The 15,473-nt window shown below is 43.2% G+C and overlaps 1 protein-coding gene and 1 long non-coding RNA gene across 3 annotated transcripts in view; one reads left to right on the forward strand and one right to left on the reverse strand.

Moving 5' to 3' along the window:
- The window catches only part of LOC121603649, an 84,522-nt gene that overhangs the window by 17,499 nt on the left and 51,550 nt on the right, over positions 1 to 15,473 (forward strand). The window lies entirely within an intron of this gene.
- Positions 1 to 15,473, reverse strand: part of LOC121603647 (FMRFamide receptor-like) — a 71,292-nt gene that overhangs the window by 5,345 nt on the left and 50,474 nt on the right. The gene's annotated exons all lie outside the window — the stretch shown is intronic.

The following is a 15,473-nucleotide window of genomic DNA, read 5'->3' on the forward strand; positions in this document are numbered from 1 at the left end:
AAATTACCAGCAGCAGGTCCGGCTTGAATAATAATGCGGCGTCCACTTGGATAATGATGATTGTGTTCCTGTTTTTTGCTTTGTTTTGCAACGCTTAACCTCATTGCATGTGCGTTGTTCGACGGGTTAAAAAAAATTATAAATTTCGAAAGTCAGATGAATAAAATCAAGCTGCTCAGAATAATGCATGAGCTGTGCGATTTCTGCTTGATTTTTATGGCTGCAAGCAACAGCAACCGAATCGGGTCGGGTTTCACGGGAGGTTTCATGTTTCATGCTCGTTCCGTGGATTATGTCGATTCGTGTTGTCCTGCACACCCAGCACATATCCAGCCCATTACGCGCCGTTTTGTTCTGTGCTTCCATCACAATTTTGCAGTCCGTTTTTTGTCGGCCCCTTGGTCGCTCAAAATGCATCTCATTACGCGCGTTTTCAGGCGAACTTTCACGGGTGGGACAAGTGCGTCTTTAACGGCTACAAAAAGTGTACTAAAAATAAATGCAAACAAACGCAACGGAGCCGTCGCGCACTGGTGACGGATAGCAGACCGACCGAGGAAGCGAAACCCGCGAGCAACCTCCCCCCCCTCCCCCTCTCGTCAGCATGGAAAGGATGCAGGAAGGAGGTGGGAACATTAGACGGGAAAAAACACTCGTGCTTAAGCGGCACTTTAGCACCCTTTGTAGCATTGCGCGCCCACTACAAAGCGCCCAGTTTTGTCATCTTCCATTGCCCCCCGGGTGTGTGTGTGTGTGGGTGGGCCTCGTCGCTATGATGAGGATGTTTTATTGTCGGTGAGAAAAGTGTCCAGCAAGCGTACGGGGCACGCTTGTGGCGGGGCGGGAAGGCTACCGTTTCCGGTTGCTGCAACTGGCCCGGTGCAGGAAATGGTGTCGTAAATGATGATAGAGTAAGGAACCAGAGTCGTTACCACTTTGCGGGCAAGGGAAGGGGATGCGATGGGTTTACAGGTTGCAAATATCTCTACGCTACTGTGGTGGCTCGTTCATTTCTTATCCGACGCGTTAATGAGCGGTAAAGAAGGGAGCTTTCTCTGCTTAGCTTCTGGTGCGATGTTTCGCGCTAGCCAATGTGCTGGAAGTGTCAGTCATGTGTGCGAATGTTTAAATATATTCATTTGGTACGCATACTAGGGTAAATTTACCAATAGTGTGCAATTTTTAGTGGGAAAGATGTGTTTTAATGGACTTTAAGTGGCAGGAAGGACAATTTCTGTATATTTTAACAAATAGCAATTGGAATATGTTTTATCTCCGCAATCACAACCATTTTTATTATGAAACGTCATTGCTTCGTTGTACCTATAATGGTGGTATGGTTCCTACAGTCGTCGTATTGTGTTCCTATAGTAGTGGTAAAACAAAAAAAACAAACTTTGCGAAACCTTTACTGACGAGTGAAATTCTTATTATTTTTATTAATTGAAAAATTTAATTTTGTGGTCAGCTTTTATTTATTTGCTCCTGAGTTCAGTGTTTATATTAGTTAGGAATCTAGTATCTAGTAGTCTAGTAAAGTTATAGAGGCCAGCAGGGCTAGATAACTTTGTTAAATAAATAAACAAAAAAAATAAGATACCTCCAAAACAGTATATAATATCAATAAAACTTAGTTTGGAAGCTGTGTTCGTATGACTAGCAAGGATTACTGCGATAATAATGATTTCTTTCATAATTTGATCGTAAAAAAATGTATAAAATTTATTGATGAAACTATTGACTAAAGTACTGCATCATACCTGTCGTCAACAAACACTCTGCTTGATTTGAAGTCAATTTTTCTTTCAGCCAAATAAGCGAATTTTGGCCTTTTTTTTGGTAAACTACCTACAGAAAACTCATTTCTGTTGCTTATTTTAGTGAAAACAGTACGACATGTCAAAAATATCCGCGAAAAAATCTCAAATGACTTGTTTTTATTGATTTTATGACTATAACCACTGTAGGAACATGCCTGTTTATTGTATCTATAATGACACTACGGTAAAAAAAACACTTATAAATGCATAAATATGGTAAAAAAGCAAATAATTTTAGTACAACAAATACAATTCTTTGCAATTTTGTTGAAAAACTAGCAATTGCATGACTATGTGGTCATTTAGAACGTTAACAGAAATACGAGTTTCGTTATGAAATCCTACCGATTTTGGAAAAATTTTGACACATTTAACAAAATGATGGATTTTTCGGTCACTAAGTAACGGAATGGCCCCATTTATCTTTTAAACCCTTTGTAAAACGCTAAAGAACATTTCACACTAACATAAATAACATAATTAATTTGCCGTATGGACCGCATTTTAGTGTAATACCACCACTATAGCTACGTTTACCCTATTACAATTAGTTATTACAATAAGTTTGATATTGTTCAGGTTTACTCTACAATCGAACCCTTTGTTTGGCTGTGTAAAAACGCTTGTTTCATTTGCTTGTGCATCAAGAATATCTAAATTATTAAACCAAAAAACCCAAAACAACCAACAGATCCTACATTACACTGCAAACTTCAACCGTTTGTGGAAAATGTAATTAAAAAACGACGAAAAAAGAGCGCCATTCACCAATGCAAAATTTAATGAGCAACTACAGTTAATGGGCTATTATGGCAGGCATTATTTCAGAACAAAAAACTGAGCCGTAGCTGAAGAATACGCTTACAGGTGCAGGGCTGCTATACACCTCTTGCCTACTGTTTAATTCACCTTTTTGGTGAAATTCCAGCAAATAGCATTGCAGCTTAAACAGAATCGCGGCAGAATGGGGGGAGGGAAGAAATCTTTCATTCACCCAAAAGCACGCCGGTATTGTGTTTAACTTTCGCTGCCCCTTACGCTAGCTGCTTTGTGCGCGGTGCCAGCGTGAATGCCTGCCGGCCAGACAGTGCGCCGACAGTTGGTGCCGCTCGGTACGAAGTTTGCCGTTTGGTTTGCTGTTGTAATTTTATTGTTACAGTCTCGTGCAGTGCCGCGTGAACAACGGGACGGACGGGCACCGCGTGTAAAACCTGCCCTTGCCGGCGGAAAATGATGCTGAGCAATTGCTCGTCTGCTGTCTGATTGTTGTTGACGCGCACATCACTCGGTGTAGAGGAGATGGTGGCAAAGGAAAAACAAAAAACTGTCATAATGCTTTCTGCGGAAAGAGCAACTGGTGGAAAGCGAGAGGCACGACACAAGTGGCGAGCTGACGCTTTGGGTGCAAATTTGCATCCCTGGCAGGTGATTAAAGAACGAGCGGGAAAATAATTAAAAAATGTCTTTCCGAGAGGAATTTCATAAGCGAAACGCTCTGAACTCCGAAGCCCTCTGCAGCGTCGTATGCTGGAAGCATTGTGAGGAAATGTTTTTGTTTTTCATAACGCTTTTTTTTTCCTTCCAATTGTTCCGGCAGCAGTAGTTTGGTTTTGCAGCAATAAGATTACGAACTATTTCTCGAACCATTTTGTAACTTAACAAACAATTTCAAATGCCACAATGAACGTGTTACGCGCTTGCTGCATCAAATCATACTGGTACGGTATTAAGTTTCCGTGATGAAACCGGACGAAAGATGCAATTTTCTTGCTCCAGTTGGTTTGGATTACTCTGTGAAACAAATCTTATTAGATGCAACATTTGAAGTCTGCATGTTTCGGCTTAATTTAATTAGCTGTCCTGTTTGACGTCAAGCCCTAATGGACAGCACTAAATGGAGGGAGTAATTTTCTACCTCTATCTACATTGGAAACAATTTCCTCCGCCTTATCAACTATCTCGTAGCATCGATAACGAGCTACATAAAAGCAGCTAACAGCAACATGTAAACGTGCCAAACGGTGAAATTATCGTGGGAAATATTAAAATGCATTATCTGGATACATTGTATGCAAGCTTTCAGGCTGGCAACTTTGACCTGATACAGTACAATGAAGGGGAGTTAATGAGTGTGCTCTATACGAAACGCTGCTTTGAAGTTTGATTTCATTTGACTGACGGGAATTAGTTATCCAGCATTAGTAAACCCAGAGCAATTAGAATTGCAGTGTAGTGGTCAAATATGTCGGAGAAATGTCAAAATACACTTTTATCAGATTTGTAACATGTATTGTTGAATGCTATTTTTTTCAAATATTTATAAATTTTATATAAGAATAAATTTTTTGAGTTTTGAACTTTTTTAAACGCATATTAACATATGTTGACTGATACCGTTCAAAGTGAATGTCTTTCTTTGGTAAAGCGCCAAAAAATGTTCATCCCAAAAATAGGATTTATTTCACTATGTTAACCATGTTGTAACCATTAAGCTGTCTTGAAATTTAAATTTGTATTAACTGTTTCATAAATTGAACTAATGAAGTGGAAGTAATGAGTGGAAGATAGGATCATATCGCATAGAATGCAATGCCTTTGTCCAATCTCATCATTATTTTTAGCGAACCATGTCTATTTTTGGCACTAAAGTGCCTTGCTCTGTAAAATATTCAGCTAGAATACCTTCTGGACGAACTGTGAAGGGCATAAATAGCTTTAAAATCAGTATTTTTTAATACCCGTGTTTTTTTCTGCCTAAAGAAAAATAATAATGTTTTTTAAACAGATATGATGTATACTAGACCCACATAACTTGATTATGGGAACCTTTCCGTTGTAAGTTCGTAGGCTGAAATTTCAGCCTGTCAGCTGTTTGCATTGTATAGCAGTTTTCGAGCAGCTATCTATGGGAGTATAATATACAGGTGGGCTTATCTCAAGGGCTTCTGCTTCTGAATGAAGATTTTAAGAGTGTTTTGAGTATTTGTCAAGCCTCAAGAAAGCTTGTTTGAACAAAAGTTTTCACCCATCCTGTAAAAAAATGATATTCGAATTTGGTTATAAAAACATACTATGAGACCACCTGGACTACATACACTTTGATTCTAGATTCCACCGGGTGATCTCTTTAATGCACCTTGGGGTAAATGTAAACAGCACCGTGTTTTTGAGCAGGTACTCGAATCTAATTCTAGCTTTGAGGCTAGAATAATCTAGACTCAAATTTGCAGTTTAGTTTTTTGTGTGGTTTTGTATGGAGTGTTTACATGATTTCAGCCTCCAACTGTCAAACTCCAGACAAAAAACTGACTAGAATCGTGTAGGGCCCCTATTGTGGTTTTACCCATCTCTAGCGTATGAAATACGTTGGCTGTTCCCTTTAAGTGTGCAACAATTGGCAAATTATCCTTTTATGAATGCATTGTATAGTAGAACTTCGGCTATTTTCAATATTAAATAATAAAGTTATGAATGAGGAATGGCTTTTTCCGTGCTACAGTGATAAATGTATAAAAATAATGGAGACGCCTGGTACCTAGTACTTTATTAAAACAAATAACTTTAAAATTATCGTTCGTTGACCTTTGCACAGCTACATTAAATTAAAATTAAAATTAAATTAAATTAAAAAATTAAATTAAATTAAATTAAAAATATTGTTTAATTTTTAAACCCGACCATTCTCGTATCGTCTCAAAATCGAAATTCCAACTAATAATGAAACAAAGCGACCACCATTGTCTTGCTGCAACGTTCAAAGCAAACCAAAACCGCCCGTTGCAGCTCCACAACAACCTACCCCATCAAATGAGATCGCTTTGTGTAAGATTGAATTACATTCTACCATTTTCTTGCCATTGCATAGCACATTTTCGTTCCGATGCGTTGTAGCTGTAGAATACGGGCGGGCCTCAGTGAATCCCGCTACCCAACACGGATGGATAAACTTTGATCTCGCAACCATAATCAATCCAAACAAAGCATAATGAATCGAACGTACATGCGGCCCCTCGACGGCGCTTTTACAATACGCATATGAAAGGTATTGAATTGCGCACGGTCCAGAGTTGAAACGATTCGATTCAACGATGACCTCCGATCAGGCAAGGCGGCAGGGCGTACGCTTGGGATGCGAACCATCATCCTTATTTTAATTTCGTTTCGACGGGTATTCTTTACGGTGGGATTGGCTTTATAGCGTGCACGACTCGACGGGTGCTCGACGGGTCCGCTGGCCCGGAACCGGATGATCCTCATCGATCCACGACCGTTGCCGTGACGATACACTGGATGAGTGAGGGTATGTGCTGATTGTGTATCGAAATGAATACGATCCAGCCTACCTTCGGGGTGGACTTGCCGGCGAGTATTTGTGCCGGTTTGGTAGGAAATTCCAGTATTTGCATGCAAATAATCTCACGACGTTCGCCACGGAACACACGTACATGGTGGGTGTGTTTGTGTGTTTCTGCTAACCTTATCTTCGTTCGAAACCATGTCTTTCTTCCACTTACAGCCAGCTCAAGATTGCTCGCCTATCGCGTGTACCATTATACATGCCAGGGGGCGAGGCGATAAATTTGCCCTCTTTTCCCTCCAAGGACTCTCAGGCGCCTTGAAAGAAAGAAAAAAAAAACACACACACACAAGAGTAGGCGAAGGACCTGTTCGGGTCGGAAGTTTACAGCCGGAAGTGCCTCTGAAATATTGATCGTGAAAATGTTTGATGCCGGTGTGATGGGCTGAGCACATTACGTGGAACAAGAAGAAATTTACCGAGAAAGCGTAAAGAAGCGTAGAGCATTTGCCAACATTGCCCCATCATTACCGCACCGCAGTGACAGTCAGTTCAGTCGCATCACGGGGCTCCGCGTGACAAATGAGGTTATGTGTTTGGGGTGTGAATCGAGGGGCAAGAAAAAAAAAAAGGATTCGGCTCTTCGGGTGAATCTGTTCAAATCGACACTCCTGGAAGCATTTGAACACTCAAGGGGTGGTGGCACTCGGTCCTGTCACTCTCGTCCCCCGACCGCTGGTGGTGGTGAAAAAACCACACACTCTTCGGGTTTGCTGTTCGCACTCGAACGCGCTGCCACTGTTCCCTTTACCATTCAAGATGCATACATTATTTTCGTTACATTATTGGTTCGTGAGTGACAGCTTTAACAGGGGCTCTTGTGCAAAAAAAAAAAAGAGAACGACCAAAAAGGTTAAAGTTTCCTCCCTCGCAGCCACTTGTTGAGCGTAGCACGAGTGCCCTGCCCGGCATCATCAAATCTGAGTGGGCTTAACACGTGTTTTGCCGTTTCATTCGGTGTGGTTTTCCCATTGAAAAGGAGGTTTCTGTTGCGTATTTTTATCTGCAACACCCTTTCTGCAGTGCTTTCGTGCTATAGAAAATGTTAAATTTATGCCATCAAGCTCAAAAACCCACTAACAATCTAGCGGCTGAGATGTGCGGTTGCGGTGGTTGTTGCTTCGATTGGTTCAATAATGCATGCACGCTGGAATTGAATTCGTTAGCACGCTCTCACTCTAGCTTAGCTCTGATTCTGCTGCTGCCTGCTTGCTTGTCTCCCGCGTCCGATCGGCCTGGGCACGTCCTTGTAGGCTTTTTCGATTCTTGTTACACATTTTTGTAGTGGGTTACACAAGTGAAGTGGGAAGCAAGTGATAAATGCAATACATTTAACAGCAAACACGGCGTGGGGTGGGTAGCACACTGCGGTTTACTCGACAATTAGGTATGTGCATTTTATTGAAGAATTATTTCCACCCGGAAACGATGTTGTGCAAATAATTGCACTCGTTAAGACGTGTGATTACCATTAGCGGGGTACATACTTTACATAAAGCGCGCAATAATGAGGTAGTTTTTCCTGCCGTTTTCCTTTACAGTTAATGTTTCTAAAATGGTTCTATTTGTGTAATTGATCGCTATTCATCAGCATACAATCATAGTATAGGGGCTCAGCAGGCGTGACGTGGACGTTGTGGGTTGCCAACAGATAAATACAAAGCATGGATTTATGTTCTATTATAAATAGACAACTTGTACTTCAAATAGAACAGCCGTTTTCTGTCTGTGTATGTGTGTGGCTGCAAGTACGGGAAGTAAGCGAAGAACCGACACAACGATAAGCCACTTAGTCTGTAGTTTGGCATCGTATTGTAGAAAGGAAAATCATGTTTCGCACCCGAACAAGTTGGAATAAAAAAAGCAGCATCAGCACCTTGAAACTACACAGCAGCAAAGTTAGCAAACACGTTATGTGCGCATCGAAAAAAAGAAAAACAAAGCTACCGAGCCAAACTTTGGCCACGGATGAAAAATGGAGATTGAAGCAATACATGAAATAAGCATATTTCCGTCGTTGGTTTCGATACACGCGCTGGTTCTATCTTTGTAGCCACCCGCGTGGCAGCTGTGGCCTGCAAGCTGTGGGATCAGGATTAGGACCAGAAAGTGGAATACCGGAAAACGGACGATGTGTACAACACAGTGCAGCATGGGCAGGTATGAAGAAACTGGTAGCTTCCAAAAAGCACGGCTACACCGAAAGCTGTTTCGGTGGATAATTCTTTCCACTAACAGCTTGCAAGAAGGGGAAAGGATCTTCGATAGTGGGTGTGTGTGTGTGTTTTTTTTTGCACTTTTCCGAACTGTTTGGTGCTGTCATGTCATTTTAAACAACCACCCGGGTCCCCCCCTCCCCCTTCCCCCCCAGTCACACATCCTGACGGTTTCATATCGCGGTCAGAGCAACAGCACGCTGTGTACACGAGCGGATCTATGCAAGAATGTGAAACAAGCGTGCCTCTTCGATGGTTTTGGCATTGTTTCGACCCGAAGCTAGTGCTGAGCAGGAAAGCGGGTGTCCGGGGGTTCGTTGGTTGGAATATGTACTTGGTTCGCCGAACTGCCATGCACTCTGTTGGTCTATTGAATTTCAACTTGGCAGCTGAGGGAACGCTCACGAGGACAAGGAGATCGATTAGAGCGAAACATCGGTTTTCGGGAGGGAAGCGGGGAGCTGCGCGACACCGCTGCTTGCATCCATTCCCAGAGCCCAACATGGATTGGGGGGGGGGGGGGGGGGAAATAAAAGTACAAAGAAACCGATTACCAACTGTGCCTATTTTGCTGGGAGGTTTTTTTTATCGTTTCTCAGTACAGTTTTGCATATCTTCCAGCATCGAGCTTGTACTACTTTCCAGGAGCAGCATGTTGTCGCACACCACTCACTTGTTAAGCAAACTCAAACCGCCCGGAACAAAAACGGCTTGCTTCAAACAAAAAAAAAAAAAACAAAGTAAAAACGAGTAAAACATCCAATGGACCCGCTCTCACACACACATGTCTGCTAGTGAAAACAAATAAAAGACGGCCGTTCCGGGGAAAGCAAAGAATTTATTTGGAATTTACGATGCAGCTACTACTAGTCACGCGGGAGGGATGTAGGGCGATTGTTACCGTTTCAAAAGCCACCGTCCCTAAATTTGCTTTCCACAGCATAAAAAGGGAAGCGAAGCGCTTTCGTTGCGCGGCTTTGTTCGCCGTCGCTGTACCGTTCTGCCCGTGGTGCGTTGGGCGCAAGAGGAAGAAAACAAGGGAAAATTATTGAACATTTTTGCACGGTAAAATATGCAGCATTCAGCGAAGCTTTGGAATACTTTTGCTGGTACTGCCGGTTGGTGGTAGCATAGTGTTTTGAACCGATCAGTCTGACGTAGTCGATGAAGTACGGACAGGAGTAGAACAGTTTATTGTACATTGATGATGATATTTTGCAGAGCAGTGGAAACTGTTGGTAATGTAAAATGTTAAGGTACTGTTGTTGTGTTATTAAAGTAGTTTTATTAATATTTCATTCCATTACGCAGTGGAACCAACACGAGCTAAACCGCTATAGCAAAAAATAAAGCAAAACATTATATCTACGCACAATTCAACTTCCAAGTCTCTTGTAACGTTTGTTTTCCCATACATATTAAACGCACAGCAGATTTTACAAAACTGCTCAGATTTGAGACTTAAGCAGAATAGCCTAAAAGCTTTTCCATTAGTGTGAAGGTGTACTACACAGTAAAAATGCAGCATCCGCTGTAGCTCATTTAAAATGAATCGCTCAGTTCTTTGACGGTTCGTGGGTGAAAGCATCAGGGAGGGAAGTGGCAAATGTTATTAATTGATTTATTACCGTTTTGTCGTTCCTTTGTGCGTACAGTATGGTCATTTCAAGGTATATAATCATATTTCAAAATAATTCGAAGTTTTTCCTTAACTAAGCCTCTACGTGAAGCAATTTTAATGCAAATACTTGATTTGTTTGAAATGTAGCAAAAAAAAAATCCTTTTAATAGAAAATTATTGATGTCGCCTTTCATTGGATGCGGGAATGAAATTGTCATCGACACTTGCACTCGATAGAAGAACACCCGCGGAGTTTGATATCGTTCATTATCTCGATCTCGACGCTCGACTCCATTTTTGTTTTTTTTTGCATACACTGGCATTGGCAAACCGATGAAAGCGACGCCAGCGGTGGATGGGGCGATCATTTTTCTTCCTCGAAAAAGTGACACAAAATATTCATTAATCAAAGCTCGCAGCGGGGAGCGGTCGTGAAAGCTGCTTCATGGAATGTCCTTTCCACTTTGCGTTTATCGGCCTTCCTTGGGTTTGGTTTGATTTTTTTTCTCTCCTGTCTGTCGACAAGTATGCTGTCGCACGACAGGCATCTGTAAAAGATGCTTTGAAGGGATCGTTTTTGATGGGAAGCATGAGACATCGGCTCGCGACGATGCGATGCTCACATCGCTCAAGCCTAATCGCAAGCAAATGAGTTGCCCGGTTGCCAGGGGTTATAGGACAGAAGCTGGAAGCAGTAAACCAAAAAAAAAAAAACTTGCTTTTGCAAGTGTAGTAATTTTATAGCCACTTTTCTGACGAATAACCCGTCCGGCGTTCGACATAACCAAGAATGAAAAATTAACAATATTAAAAATAGACGAAATACTTTCGACTTTCGGTTGTCCCACTTTTGGGCAACGAAAGTCTGTTTCACTTTATTCAAAACATTCCATTTTTCCATCCCGAAGCATGTCCTGCTGTCAGCTGCCACAGGCGGCCGCCTTGAATCATAGACAGCGATTAATGTATCCTTTTCATGCCACACTTTGGGCCCAAAGTCCATCGACCCGCGGCACATTAAATGTTGGACGTTCCGGTGCTGTCGCTTCCCTTTTCTTGCGATACGCGCTTTGAGTCTTCAAAGACTACAAAATGCCACGCTGCTAAAGTGATGTCCACAGCTTTTCACCCCCGGTTTGATATGAATTATTCAACCATAAACAGGCAGACCAAGCTGACAGTGTGGCGTGATGGAAAGCTTATCCTATCGCCGTACTGTGTCAGTGTTTGTCATCATCACTTTCGATGTAAACGTTCGATAAGTAAGCATATTTTACGGTAAAAATAATAAACAACCATACGTTTGCATTCGCTTGAACTTCACAAACATGATTTGCAATTCATTAATCAATTCATCGTTTTACAATTAGAAAAGCAAAGGATGTTGTTAGCAAACGAGCTGAAAACTTGAAAAGGCTGCCTGGTGGGCCTGAAAACGAAAATAGCAAAGAAACAGAACCGGGTTCTCTAGTGATGGTCGCTTAATCACTTATGCTATTCAGCATTGACACGCACAGTTTACGACTGGCGGCACAGCATAGCGGCTTGGGTTCGTTTGACTCAAACAGTGGAATGAAGATGCCGACGATACCGGAACGCTGCTATGGGTGGGCATCGAACGGAGCGTATCGCTTTTTATTGCTGTCATCGTGAGCATCCGAATCATGCTCTTTCTCTCTGGCAGTATTCCGCCAAGCCCGGCTTTGAGCGTGAGACAAATACATTCCAGACACGCAGTGGATGTGCCTGGTGGCATCATTCGAGGGTGAGGCGTGTGTCGATCATATGTGGCACCCTGTGGAACCGCACTGATTGAATTATTAGCAAATGCTCTCTGGTGGATCATTAAGGCGGACGTTTATGGATACGCAGACGAGCGCTTTGCACTAAGCGGAGCTGGACCTGGCGTGCAGCTGATTTAATGACTTATGCGTTGCACTGATTGGTTGCTATGCCATGGGAATGTGAACGGGGTGTGCTTATGGTACAATGGTGAATACATGAAATAAACTGTAACGTTATGCATGTCGATGACCGAGAGTATCTATGCACAAATACTATTTTCTTTCTGTTATTGCGTCTTGTGTGGTTTTAAAATAATATAAAAATACAGACATCAGTTGAAAGTGTGTGAATTCTGAACGATTCTTGATGTATACTAAACATTGACTCTTCCAGCTCGTGTCATCAAAATAGCAGCATTCTCTAAATATCTATGTGAGCTAGTCTGTGCTCAATATTACAAATGCAAAACTTTCTATCGCTGGAATTCTTTCACTCCAACGAAGGTGTCAATTCAGGCGATGGCAGTGTGCTTGCAATGCAATGTAAAAAAAATTAAACAAACTTTTTCACTATAACTCCACTCTTCCTTCAACCGAGCACCGGTGCGCCATCGTAGTTTTGTGCACACTTATCTGATGAACCCATTTGCCAGTACCTGTACACCGCTACACTTCACCGGTGCAGTGCTGTAAGCTGAGACGATACTGAAAATCTGTGTTAAATTGTCTCCAACCGCCCCCATACTCCCTTTTGCCCATCCCGTTACCCACGCTCAGCACCCACCAAAAGGAATTTAATTTAGTAAAAAGGTACCCAGCATCTCAGCTATCGGGGAAAGGCTCCATGGGGACCCATATTAGTGATGGTTCCGTTCCGGCTGTACAGTGCGGTGCCCGTGGTGCGCTAGACCGGCGACGTTCCCGGCGGTGAACATGGTGGTGGTGGAGCTTTTTTGCATACTTTTCGCCGTGTTGAACAGCACTTCAGAGAGAAATTAAAGATCGTGTTTTACAAAATGTCACCATCCTGAGGCGCATTTCGGGGCGGCACTCGGGCGAGCGTGCCACTAATATGTGTAACATAGATTTTGATACGATGAGTCGTCTTGTAACATACCGCGCGCGCGCACACACACACACACACACACACACACACACACACATATGAAGCTCTCGTATGAATAATACATTGGACGACAATAATCGGTGAAAAAAAAGTTGTCCTTGTCGAAACTTTTCGCCAGACAAAACGTCGTGTGCGGGTCGTGACGGCGGCGAGACAGAGTTTGTCGACTCTTGCCGAAAACAGGTAATGTCTGTTTTAATGCGTGTTTGATTGGAGTTTAGCAAGTTCGAACGGGCAAATGGGGATGTGGGGTGGCAAACAATCCTGCTCTTTGTTTGACTTTCGATTTCTTTGTCAGCGTGTGGGGCCACTCAATAAACAATATGTTAGCACAGGGAAATGAAAATCGTGTAAATAGAAAAGGAACAAAACGAAACCAACAATGAGGAAACGTTCTCAAGTGCTGAGGGTGTTCAATTCAATAATTTAATTTCAAATGCTGCGAAAGAAAAGACCAGCGCGCAGTTTGTTGACGTTTGGCACGGGAAAATATTTATTTAGTGCTTCAGCTTCATCGACGTGCTGAATTGTTTCGAGTAATCGAACTAAAACGCGCTCAATGCCGATTTTCGATGAGACAAATATTGAACTGCTGCTATGCTCCATTTAAGAACCGCGCTCCCCTGTATCCCCTGTGCCCCGCTGCTGACGCGGACAGTGAATCGTATCGGCACGTTTCGGTATTATTCATCTCACGATTTTCCACCATTCACTTACACAAAGATACACACGCACACCCACAAGCTGCCAGCCGAACCTGCTCTGAAAGCGCAATCACGCATTCGCTTGCCAAAATCAATTTATTTACGATCGTGTCAACTTGAAGTGAGGTTAATTTTTGGGAATCGAGCGTGACTAGCAACTAACTACACCGAATGGTGGTGCTTAATGCATTACCATTTGGTGGAAATATGCCGGTGTGCGCATATTCACGCCATTTGACACTTCAATTGAATTATCGTTCGGTTGTTGTTTTGAGTGGGGGGAGGGTGGTACGATTCGCGAAAAATGTGCCACCGCTGTACGGTGGCAGCCGGCCATCGGTAATGGTGGCCGCGGGCAAATCACCATTCGATGCAATCACGAACGGAGGTGCCAAAAAAAAAGCAAAACGTCTTTCACACTTCTTTCACACCAGCCAAACCGAGCGACAGTGGCTGACTGTACACCGGTTTCGGAAATGGCATGAAACTTTAATTACGTTCCGGTGCAGAAACCGTCGATACATAAACGTTGCGGGAATAATTTAACGACTCTGCAGCGAAACATGTGTCCCAGCGGGTGGAAATGGTTGGGAAGGGACCATTCATCTAGCTATGCTTGCGCTAGCTACTGCGGGATCGATTGAACGCTGATTCGATCGCTATGATTAAGATCTACGGGCGGTTTCGTTTCATGGTGCGTTCACTGCCCCATCAGATGGCGCCACCGTTCCCTTGTGACCGAAATGCCACAACCGTAGCCGGCATCTTAGCCATGGCGGCAGGAAAGAAGACGCACGGTCGACCGGCCCTGACGACGATGCAGACGATGCCATCTCTACTCGCAATGGCATTTACGTGCGTGACGGAGATAAATGGCAATGGGAAAAACGTGCGCCACTTCGGTTCGGTACTTCCGTTAAATTGTAGCCCCCCCCCCCCAAAAAAAAAAGCACGACAAGACGGAAAGTCCATTTCTACAATGAGCAGTACCGGCAACCGCCACACCGCCTCCTGCACTGGTTTCTGTTTTTAGTGGTTAATTTAGAATTTCTACGACTACGCTTCGGGGCGTAGCAGGAAGGAAGAGGGAATGGTTTGCGTGGGTCAGTTTAGTGTCCGTGCTGGCGTCGGTGCAAAATGGAAGTTGAGTGGAGAGCAGACGGCACCCAGCCGGCCGTTAATTGCATAATGAAGTTTCGCTCTTTAAAAGACTCTTCCCATTTGCGCTACGAATGCGGACAACGAATGCCCCACTGTGGCGGGCTTGAACTCTCCCACTGGATGGTATTATAATCTCAGCCTGTGGCCTGTAGCAAATGAATGTAGCTTCGGTAGCAGAAAGAAACATCACAAAATAAGCCACCAAAGTAAAGCACATCTACTGCCCCTACCACTGAGGCATCCATTTCAATTACATCCTTTTAGCGTGTCCATTCTGCAGGGCGGTGTGTCTCGGGGTGTGTGTGTGTGTATACTAGCATACTGCTACTGCCAGCTGTGTATGTGTTATTTTACTAATTAAATTAACTTTCAACGTTGTTTGCCTACTGCGGCGGCGTCGGGGAAGCGTGCTGGGTGGTGTGGTGGTCAATATTTATTTCGATCGTCACAGCCATCGCCCGGCGGGAAAATCGGCAATTAAGCTTACTTTGAATGGTTCTGGTTGCTGTTTGTTTATCGTGTGGGTTGTTTCCCCCTATGTTCAATCCAAAGGTTAGACTTTAATTGAAGCTGCAAGCAGGCTGAGCTGTAGTGTTTGTGTGGGAATGTGCGTGAACACGGTTTTGTCGGTTGGTAGTCGTTTGTACATCCTCGTTGGCATAAACAGCGATTGAATGTATTTAT

Source organism: Anopheles merus, chromosome 2R (genome assembly GCF_017562075.2).
Source record: "Anopheles merus strain MAF chromosome 2R, AmerM5.1, whole genome shotgun sequence".
NCBI classification, from domain to species: Eukaryota; Metazoa; Arthropoda; class Insecta; order Diptera; family Culicidae; genus Anopheles; species Anopheles merus.